We start from the raw sequence: 12006 nt of genomic DNA on the forward strand, positions 1-12006 counted from the left end.
ATTTCTTTGCTTGAGAAGATCTGACTGTTCAAATGCAAAAAAAGTTCAACAGGTTCGGAACTAGATCTCTGCCTGATACAAAGGGATATAAAGGGATATGCACAGCTATGACTTGAGGATGTGCTGTACAAGTGGAAGTTAGTTCAGACTGATAGCACATCCAGGATTCTGGTAGGATGTTGTCTGCACTGATCCTATAGGTATTCATCCCCACAAAAAAAAAAAAAAAAGGCATCTTTTGTTTTCATAAAAGGCTCTGAAAAACTACGGCTATCATCCCAATGTCCTGAAGTGGCAATTGCCATTCTGGGTTTGCAAAGCAGTGCTTTGGGAGCAGGCTGACAAAGACACTGGCCTTGCCTGCCTCCAGGCTGGGGCAGAGGGACCAGGAGCTATTTATAGCTGCTGCTGCACGTTGGTCAGGTCATGCAGTCACGCAGGCATCTGCAAGGGCTCTGAATAAGGCAACGTGAAGATTTATCAGCTCTGGATTTACATTTCATTTATCTGTGCTTTTTGCACCAAATTCGTTCCATTGGATTTTGTGGGTTTGAGGCAGACTATAAATAGATAGTTGTGTTTCTTCTAAATATATTCATCAGAGGAAATAGAAGAGTGAAGGGCCACCTGGAGTTAAGATTTTAATATTTCAGTTGTTACAAACCAATTCCAAAAACAATATTTTTTTTCCCCGGCAGATTTGGTGTGAAAATGTTTAGTTGAGCAGATGGAGCCACAGCTGGTAGTGTACATGTTTATCGGGATAGTTGGCATTTAGCTGCATCCAAAACTGATGTCAGGCTCGAAGATGCTAAAAAGGGGGAATGACTGGAAGTGGAGAGGGTGCTTCATTAGACCATCTAGCAGCGAATTTCTTTAATTTTTATTACTTTGGCCATGTAAGAATAATTTTAATCCAGCAGGAAGTTAAAGGTTTAAAAATAAATTAAAAAATATATGTCAGAACAGGTAAACATTTGCTATTGCTATGCTTTAATAAATAGCCTGAGGAGTGCAGAACATAACCCAGAACTTACTGATGTTTAAGGCCTAGTTAGCAAATAACACGCATCTGCTGATGTTTAATTACCATGTATGCTTTGCTGGCAGATTTCAGGATCTGTGTAGTTCATATTTACCAATGCAGTCTCTTGTTTCACACATGAGAACATTCAGCTGGAGGTTTGAGAGAGGAGAGGGCATATGAATGATAGTGAGGAACCAAGATGGAACAGATCTGTGTAGACAGTAATGATTTTACAGTTGTGTCTAATGCACACAATGAGGTTTGATCTCCCGTTGTGCCAGGCACTGTACAAACAGTGGGGGAGAGTCCCACTGCCAGGGAGTCTTAAAGGAGGAAGATGGATTCAGAGACCAAAGTCTTCATTTCAAACAAGCATTTCAGATTAAAGCTCCCTAGAACAATCTGAATGTGAACAACTGACTGAAGTATACTCTTTCTGTGGTCCTGGCTGCACAGCAGTCTTATGACAATGTGGGATATTATTCTCTTTAGGTTAATAATATGGCATACATTTATACCAGGGCTTAATTTGAGTTCAGTGTTTTTTCTAGAATAAGATTTTTTAAAGCATAAACAATTTCATAATTACTTTTTTCCTCACCATACCATTATTTTTTCCACTACAATTGTTCTTCCTGTGCAAGTTTTTCCCAAATATTTTAGATGTACCTTGGACTGTGAAGAAAAGTGGGGCTCAAATTGAAAAATAGTATAGTTTTTTTCTATATAATGCACAACATTTCTGTAACACAACATTTGATAGCACTGGCATGGCAGATATCTGTTCCAGTGGCATTCCCATACAAATGGGGTAACATATAGGGAAGTGAGATTTATTCAAGCACATTACTATCCTGTAGGCAGCAACGAATTTTTGCCTCATTTTTGGTATGCGATATTCGGAAGCAGACTCCTTTGTTTGTTGTCATTGCACAGGTAGCAAAGAAAAGTATCTCTCTAGGCATATAAAATGGCTGCATTATAAATGACAGTCTAAGGGGAACCAAACTGCTTTGCTAGATGACCAGTGATGCCTGTCACCTCTTTGCCGGTGGGTTGTGAATGTACAGTGTACTGAAATGTAATGGTGCCTTCAATAACAAAATAACAGCATGTGGCATTGTGCAAACTCTGAGCAATTCCACTTACCTTAGGGCATCCTTGGAGTTTGCTATAATACAGAAAGCCCCTCCCCCCACCTCAGCTGTCATCTCCTGGGGACCGTTCCAATTTCCATCATAATCCAGCCTGGGAAACATGAAAAAGTGCCAGAAAGGCATCCTAATCCTGCATTTCATTGAACTAGGCTTCCTGAAAATATAAGCTTGTGCAGAATTCAAGTGTCATGTTTGTTCCTTGTAGGAAAGTTGCATAAGAAAATTATTATGTAGCAGCATTCCAAGATGTTTCAATCATAGACTGTACCTGTAAAGAAAAATTATGCAAACATTCAGATTGTTGATGTCCCTTTTTAAATCACGGCCATGTCAATTTTTAAAAGCACATATGTGTTTATGCACTCCAATGCACTCCCCAAAGGCAGGACAATGGCATAATTATGCAAAATTAATGATGGTGAAACAATAACGTGAGAGATAAAGAACCGTGATTTTTATAAGAGAATGGGTTTGTTACACATATTTACCTCATGCTAATTCCACAGGACAGAAAATACAGTTTCTGTAATAGCTGTGAGCGACATGTGGAACCCCTTACAAATGGGATTATCTCCTGGCTGTGTTCAGATTCTTTCAGAGACATATGAGGCAGTAGGTTTACTCTCATCTTACCTTTACTTTTTTAATGATGTCTCTTCTAATTGTGTTGGACCATACTGCCTCCGGAGTACTAAGTTTTATTAGCGCTAGTATAAAAGTTTTTTGGTCAAAAAATATTTTTAGACTGGTATTTGTGCAATTTAGTGTATTACAGATAAACCTGATAGGATATGCCACATTTTTTCTTATCATTATTTTTCAATTTGAGCTCTATGTTGATTTTTCAAGAACATTTTATCACCTAATTATGAAAATTATATTCCATGACATCTAATTATAATGAAAATTTAGGGGATATGTTCTTACTTCGTGTAATGAACTTTGACGAAAATGCTTTGTGCACTAATGGCTGCACTCCTTTTAAAAAGGCTAATATAACTCTTCTTCCCCCGAGGTATAGCAAAGAAATACAAAGCTCATCTTTTGAAGCTCCTTTTTCAATGGAGAAAATGATAACATACATTCATTTTCTCTAAAATTAATATACAATTTTACTAAAATTTCACTATATTAAAACCACATTTGGTCTTAATTTCTAGTGAAACCCAACATTTAATAAACTACTAATTTTTAAGGCCGGGTGTGAAAAGAAAGGAATCGTCTGATCTCAGCTGTATGTCTTTATTTCATGGCATACATAAAACTAAAATTTAGCAGGTGAACTTTGCTCTAAATCCAGGTACAGTTTTCACCAACAACTGGTGGTGACTATTAAAGTAGAAGTAGATAAGAAAGTACATATATGTGGCTTCATACCATATCTTTCTTCATACAAGTTTTTCTATAAAGTATGCCAGAAGGATTTAGGCTTTTCAGAAAGATAGTGAAATCAGAAGCGTGTTCCAAAATAGTTGATAACAGAGACAATAGGAATTATCTAAATTAGGAAAATGGTCATATTTAAGCTGTGTTCTATAAAGAGGCAGAAATATTGGATGATGGTTCAGCGGCTATAAACAGAGAAAAAGTCCTTGCATAATCTGTTTGTTACAATTAGGAGCTGAAAATTAAAATTTAATATAGCAATCCATAAAGAAACTAGTATGGATATGTTCTGAGCACGAAAGTGCTTTACATAAAGAATTCTATTGGAAGGGGTGTTGTAGCCTTGCAAAAACACCGATTTATTTTAGTTTTCCAAACCTGTACTGATGCACATGACTTACCATTGGTATGGGGACATTAATGATACAACAGTGGGCTGTACCTGGAAAAAAACAGTGGAAATCAGTGGGTAAAGTAAACCAGTCTGCTCCATAAGAGTTTTAATGTATATCTGAACATATTACAACTGAAAGAGAAATTGCACATTTTTCTCCTGTTGCTTGACCCCTGAGACATGATTGTTTCTTTATTTTTTGCTTTCTTCAAGGCAACAGGTTTGAATGTATTTCTTTGAAAGCAGGATATATAGTGCTGATTTAGAGTTGCTGTGTAGTGCTACCTTCACATTTTGACTCTCTTATAAAGTCAAGGCTGTGTTTTTCCTTGTGTCTCAGGAAGCCAAACTCATGGATAGTTTTAGTAAATTTGATCTTTCATATTACCACTTTGTGTATTAGAGGGGTTTTTTAATTCCTCATCATTCTCTCTGCCAAATCAAACCAACTTGTGTATCTCCTTTGATATAGTTTGAAGAAATAGGCATCAATAACGTAAAAATGGAAAGTCTACTGTGTTTATTTTTCTTGTATGTGTCAGCACACTCAGTTGTAAAGCAAAGTATATATATCTACATAAAATAAAAGCTTAATAGTTTGCATAAGTTGGGACAAAATTGAATGAAGCTTCTTTTTCACCCTGGGTAGCATCATTTGCTTTGTTTTGATAACCAAAGATAGTTTGGGTTTTTTTTTTTTATAATAGTAAGCAGCCTTTTCACAACCTACCAGTTGTGGCTTGATGGATTCATTCATTTTCAGATTCTAGAACCAGCTGCTCCTGTGTTTGTTCCTGCAATTAGAAAATCAGTCTGTTAAGATATAATGAACTAATAAATCTCATGCTTTCATATTTATGTTTTTATTCTCTACTAGTTATAGTAGAACCTATAGCTATCACTTTTATTTTAAAAGCTATATATTAATAATAATTTTAATAAATACTTAAATAAGAAAGATATCTTGTATAACAAAGCAAGTATTTTTCATGATTGTTATCTTTGGGAGGAGAAAAATTGCTGGTGGATATACAGAGGCAAGGATAATCTCACTGCCTCACACACTGTTGCTAAATACAAATAGTAGTAGTGGTCTTATCTTTCAGAAATGTTCTTATTAAATACACACAGCAGGGTCATTCAATGACCTTTTTGTTTAATGCAGTAATTACATTATGTTTTCACAAAGATATAGGGTTCATGTCCTAAGTATAGGAAAATCCCTAGGAAAATGTGATATACTGATTATTTTCTAATCTTCATAACCATCAAAAATAAGGGTAAGAGTTATTATCCAATGGTGTGCTAGAAATTTCTGATGGAGAGATATCAAGTGTTGCTGAAGATATGAAAGGAAATCATTGGCAGAGTGTACTAAAGAATTCAGACATCTCAACTCCAAGTTTGTTCCTTAATCATTTAACCAGACTGATTACTTGATTTGAGCTTTGTGGGTAATTTATAATGTAATTACTTTTTCTTATAGAATGATCTGGTTAAGCTACACACATAGACTGAATTCACCTAAAGTGTTAGAAATGCAAGACAATCCAGTTGCTATATGGTTCATATTTTGGATAGACACCTGTGAATGCCACACATTATCTTTCAGTGGTATTACTGCCATCTCTATTACTATTTCCCCTTCTTATCTTTTCCCTCTATCTTTTTATCACCTGTTTTAAATAGCCTATTTTACCCTTCAAACAGTGTATATCAAGAGTCACATGGCAGCCAAGACCAGGTCAGAACCAGAGGGAAAAAATTACATGCAAAGCCAAAACAGCATTATCCCCTCCATCACCGCATTGATGTTGGCAGATGTTAGTTCTTCTCATAGGGCAGATTCTCCAAGGGGAACTCTCAGAGACTGAGCAGACTTCAGGAGCATCCTGGCCACTTCTGCTCTGCAGCTGGCAGGCTGTGCAGAAAAAGAGAATCGTAATTTCCCTGGATATATTCCACCTCTCTGCACCACATTAAAAGCCTGTGCTGCAATAATCCAAGGCAGTGAGAAGACAAAAGGAGCGAGACCTAATTCACTTCTTTGGGATGTGTTACTATAAACTTGTTTTCAGCGGAACTGTGTCTATCAGTGGGTTGTCCAGAAAGCAGCCTTATAAGAGCACCTCTCTTTGGGCTTTATCACATACCACAGGGGGTTTGAGTCTTGTAAGAGAGAGCTCAGATTTTACATTATACTGCTTCCTTCATTTCCTTCCCCTCCTATTGTCATTTCTACCTCCTACTTCTTCACCGCAGAACTTTTAGCATCAGGCTTCCTAGGCAACAGCTCTCTCCCACTCAAATTTCTCTCCTACCTAAAAGATTGTTTAGTGACTACTCCCAAACATTTTAGTGGAGTCAGATATATACATTTTGCCTCCTTTGTGAGAAGAAATTAAAGTACCTAGCTTGCTTAGCAAGCAAAAGGCAGATAGGAAATGCTCCTTAAGTTAAAAATACATGTGTCTCATTCTAGGACAATCTTCCAGCCAAAAAAAGCAGCAACCCAACAATATTTTTAATCTTCATATCCTGTTATCTGCCTTGTAGTTAACTGAGAATTAAATTTTGTGACACAGATATCTCTTTCCAGTCTTACAAGTTTGATGATTTTTCAGGAATTATATATTGATTCCAAGAAATTTCAAAAATGAACCAACAGATTGCCGAATAAAGGAAATTATATAGAAAGTGTGTCAGCCAAGCAGACATATCTCCAGATTATCTTAGCCTGTTCCATTAGAGATGGAGAACTTCCCAAATCAGAATATGTAAATCAAGCTGTCACTCAATGGAAGTGGCATTTCTTAAAATGTTTATCCATTGTGTTCAGAAATGTCAATATTCACTGGATTTTAGAGGATTAAAACCCAACAAAATAAAAAATAACAGTAAAATAAATCTATTTTAAATCAGATTTTCAGCATTTCAAAGGAAATAGTTTATTAATAAGAACTAAGCAAAGATTGATAAGCATGTTACTGGTCAGGCTAAGTGAACTTGATAGCAAGAAAGGCAAATTCATGCCTTCTGTCAAAAAGAATGCTAAATATGCACTCCATAGAAACTATATGGTTGCAAAAGAAGGTTCTGTAGCTTCTTTTTGAACTGCTACTGACTTAAAAATGGTTTCTGAAGAAATAAGACAAAGTGGAGAAACTCAAAGTCCCAGGGTGTTAAAATCTTGTATCAGCAACAGTCAGGAAATAATACAGTTTTGGTTGTTTTGAAGCAGTATCTTGTTGACCATCTTTTGAGCAGGCATCACATTGGCCACCATAGCAAAATAACTTCATTCCAGATAACATCCTGAGAACATTATGCTCAAATATCAGAGGATTCCAGCCAGAGTAGCATTATTTTTTCTGATGTGCAACCATCCATCCTTCCTATACAAATATAGCAATATAAGGGATGGGACACAATGATTGCCTCTTAAAATGTTTGCATTTTATATAGCTTTTTGAACTAAGAGTGTAGAAATTTTTAACAATTTTGGGTTTGGTGTAGTGTCTGAGCCTGCAATAATGAGAAGGGAGGCTGAGTGTAGAAAAGCTTGGTGGAGGAAGACCAGGAACGCAGAGTTTCTGCTGCAGAGGAGTTGTACATTTCATGGAGTACCACAAGAAGATGACATATGGGTGTCACTTTCTCTGTTCAATTATATGAAGCTTTTTAAATGAGTCTGTGTCTCTTCTCTGTTGAATTCACATTTCTTGTAATGAAGAAATCTTCTAGGGTATTGCAGCTATGACCAATCTCAGTTTCCTGAAACTAAAGAGCGAATGATAGTCAAGAGAGGTTCAGCAAATTTTTTTTTCATTCTCCATAATATTTTGGGGACATTGAGGAGGAGGGATGAAGAACAGTTAATTTGAAGTGAATAACCAAATATGTGTAAGTGTTTAGCTAGTTCAGCTTATGACTCATACCTTCTGTGTGCAAACAACTGTAGACTCTTGTGAGAGGCAACCTGTTATTTTAATAGTTGAGCTTTTTCCTTTGAGAAGCACAGAAAAAAGGATTTTAACAATTGAATTCTTTCTTGAATATCTTTTATTCCTCTCAAGAAGAAGGATGAGAGAATTTAAAGATTGGTCTGAATCTTTAGATGAACTCAGTCAAGCAGTTCTCAGGGGTGGTAGCCCTGTTATCTCGAGACAGGGCCTTCTTGTGTGCCACATATAAAGAATTAATAAAATGATAGCCTGCTGCTTCAGGAATGTTCCTGTGTCTGTACTTACTCCCTTCTGAGTCTGAATGTCAGTTATGACTTTTGGTTAGGTTATTCAGAACAAAAACCTGTAAGACGATGATGGCAGAAGGGCAATTTCCCATTATAAAAATTCATAGTGTTGACTTAATAAAACTAGCTGGGTACAGCATTTTAACTGTTGAATTAAACTTGAAATATTACTGACAGTAACAATCTTGGCGGCCTTGTTAGGATCTATGGACTTTGTTGCATATCTTGCTGGGGACTTCATGTCACGCTGCTGGAGTCTATTGGCTGCATCACAGCAGAGAGAAGTCAGCCCCTGCAGGTTTGATTAGAGCTTAAAAAAAAGCTAAAACCCTCAAACATATCAGTCATATTGTTCCTAAGTGTGGAATATGTAAAATTTTCTTAAGAAAGGATGTTCTTTAGTGTTTGATCTTTGTATACTTTCAAGGCTAGTCAACAAGAAGGGAGGTTTAATCCGTTAAACAGCAGCTAACAAGCTGTAAGTGATGTGCAGGTGTTAGAAAAACTAATTACTTGTTGGTAGAATTGTCTTGGTAAGGTTTAGGACTTGATGTGTTCAATGATCTCAGACCTAGGGGGAGGTTAAAAAAGCTTGGGAAAGAGGATACGCACTGATCGTGGAGACAAAGAATGCAGAATTTACAGGCCACAGCGACATTTGGCAGAACTCCCAAGATAAGGAATAAACTGTCAAGGCCAACTCAGCAAATGTGCTGGAATCAGCTCTGACTGGTAAAAAGTAATTCTGGCAGGGGGAGATTGTGACCCAAGAAGCCCACTTCCTTACTCAAAAGGACAAAAAGACTCTGTGGACTAATGTGCATGAGAAATGAGAGACTCATTAACCAATAGAGGATAGAATACTAATTAATAAGAAAACTATGTAACTTTTAGCCAGTGAACACTTAATGTCTTTGTTTGCTGAAGTATATAAGTAGTAAAAAGTTTTGATGGTGTGGTGTGCTTGATTTGTGGAATACCACCAAGCAGCCAGGCTTGCGCAACTCTGAAATAAATAATTGATGTCTCTCTCTCGTGTGTAATTTTTGGCTTGTTGCACACTGGGTAATGAATCTGATTTTTTGTGAGCAACAATATCCTCTGTGAGTTTGTCCTGAGATCTTGGACAGCACATTCCACATTTTCTTAAAGTATTATGCTTGATGAAATTTCACATAAAAAAAACCTGTATAGTAAAGGAAAAGGAGATACAGAAGAGCATCTGACTACACATTTCGGGAGTGTAAACCCAGGAATCCCAAAAGTGTGGGATTCCTGGGTTTGCATTAAGTTACAATACTAACCCATAAGATTTTCATGGCGTAGTTCTGTTCACATAACTAATATTTTGCTGATGAGCCTTTATATATATTTATATGTCCCTTTGTGGCTATTACAAAAAAAGCTTTCTTAGTGTAAATTCAGTTGAATGGAATCAAAATAGTTTTGATTTAAATTGAAACAACTCTATAATCTTCATTGATGTAGCACCACTTTTAGGTTGCTTTTTTTCTGGTGGTAGTGATTTTGTGTATATAAATACATTGAGACACCTTGAAAACATGTAGAGATTAAGTTTTCTAAATAATTTAAAAGCCAACTGAAAAGCAAGAACCATCCACTAACCTGATATATATATAATTTGAAGCATCTTGGACCTCACACAGATATTAGGACCTGAAATGGATTAATATGTGTCATATCTGTGAATCCTTGTAATATATAGGATTCTTGTAGAATTGACTGCCTTTGTCTACAGGGTACATCTTCCCAAAAGAAGAGTGGTATGTCCTGGTTATATAGAAAATTACACATAGTCTCTCATTTCTCAGATAGGATTTACAAATGTGAAAATATTTAATGAGAAGTTAATAATCATTTTTGTGGAATTTCTGCTTTGACCTAATCCTTTCTTCCTAAGAGTTTGTGTGTAAACATATAAAGGCTCATGCCTTTGAGACTTCACTCCTTTTCTGTCCAAGGTCAGAGGCTTGAAAGGAAGAGCTAAGGAAGGACAAACCATAAGAAAATTCACCTTGAAGTTTATGTGCAACAGGTGTATTCATTTCTAGATGGATTCCCTCCATGCTGGTCCATCTGCAGTGTGTATGAGATTGATGAGACATGAAGCAAACTGAAAGAAGTGCACTCTCAAAGGAAGAATGCAGCAGAATCTAGAAATGCTTGACAGAGATCTTTCCACCAAGTGCACTGGCATCCATATGTGAACCCAGAGTAACTTAGCTGAGCATTTTCCTGAACAAAGTTTGCCCAATATTTATTACCCATAGTTACACCGAGCTTTTAATCCTTTGCCTGCAGTCTTTCAAATATAAAGGGCAAATACATCTGATTTGTGTTCTTTTTAAATAGAGTATGAGAATGTAGTAGTTTAGATTTAAAGAAGGCAATTGGCTATAGGTAGGTTATTTAATTTGGCCTTGATCCCAAAAAATAACCATTTTTAACTAAATAAGTAACCAAAAGTTAGAATATTCTTAAATACCATTGACTTTACTTGACAGAAGTTTTAAGCACAGGTTTAAGAATTTACAAAGCTGGACCTATATACTCATAGATGTGCTGGTTAAAAATATGTTTACCTCTCCTACCTATTTCTTGCATGACATTAAACAATTTTAGGATCAGAAAATGAAAATATTTGTTTAGAATGGCATGACTTCTAAATATATGATTTATTTTCTATCAGTGCTATCTTTCAGGAAGAAAATGACAAGGAAAAAAATCAAAAGCAGAAAACCCTTTTTCTGGTTTTGTGCATCATTTCAGGTAAATGATTGATTCAGGGTAGCTCAGAATCTAATCTAGTATGACCCAGTTGTATCAGGGTGAATTTGGCTTTAAAGTATTGCCCATTCCTGGAAGCATGAGTAACAAAGCATTGATTCAAAAAACATTCTCTCTGATAGTTTGTATTAGAATCAACCTTTCAGTAAAGTAACAAGGCTTATGTAGAAAAAGAGTGGTTTGGAGTTTATTTATTATTTGCTTTTGTTGGTTTTTTTTTCCCACACTAATCTGTAAGAGATGGTGAGTGTAAATCATCTTTCTCTTTGTATATTCTGTCTCAATTCATTTGTTGAAATACTGAGCTAAAGCTGCTTTTTGGAGCAGCCCATACTTTAGCATATTGAAGACTTTCAGAAATTAAAGATTTTTAAAATGTAATCTCTTCCAGGAGGCTGTGAGGGAAAGCGTCTTGCCAGAAGCTCATCTTATTAAAAAATGACTGAATGATTTATAAAGCAGCATTCAGACTGATTTAATTGTTGGGGCTGAAGCAAATCACATCCTGAATTTATTGCAGATTGGGCTATATTAATCTGCAGGCTGGGATTTCACAGCTACAAGTTTGTTGATTCCACCTCTCTCTTTCATCTTTCTTTCCCATCTGCCATTGCCCCTTTTCTCTTCCTCTTTCCCCCCATATGTGGGTTGTTTTTTGGGGTTTTTTTTCTCTTCAGCTTCAAAACAAATTAGATTAATTCTGATTTAGTTTGAAGGGGTAATGGAAGTCAAATTTTTCTTTCAAAATCTTCCTGCTAATGAAGGGCAGCTCTTGGATAGGTCTGTCTTTGAGTTTTTTCAAAGCTCTCACACTTGCCAGAGCAGTGTGTATGTGAGTTCAGTTCAGTGAGCCATTGAGAAATAGGTTGTAGTTTCCCGGAGTAATAAAAGTTTGGTGTGGGTAGATCCTGAGATGAAGCTTTGAGTTATCATATGGCACATCACTCGTTAGTGATTAAGCCTCAAAGGCTTCAAAACAGTG

At 36.3% G+C, this 12006-nt stretch overlaps 1 protein-coding gene across 6 annotated transcripts in view; it reads left to right on the forward strand.

Moving 5' to 3' along the window:
- The window catches only part of EPHA7 (EPH receptor A7), a 162486-nt gene that overhangs the window by 83136 nt on the left and 67344 nt on the right, over window positions 1-12006 (forward strand). The window lies entirely within an intron of this gene.

This window comes from Lichenostomus cassidix, chromosome 3, assembly GCF_008360975.1.
Source record: "Lichenostomus cassidix isolate B80296 chromosome 3, HeHo_3.0, whole genome shotgun sequence".
In the NCBI taxonomy this organism is placed as follows: domain Eukaryota; kingdom Metazoa; phylum Chordata; class Aves; order Passeriformes; family Meliphagidae; genus Lichenostomus; species Lichenostomus cassidix.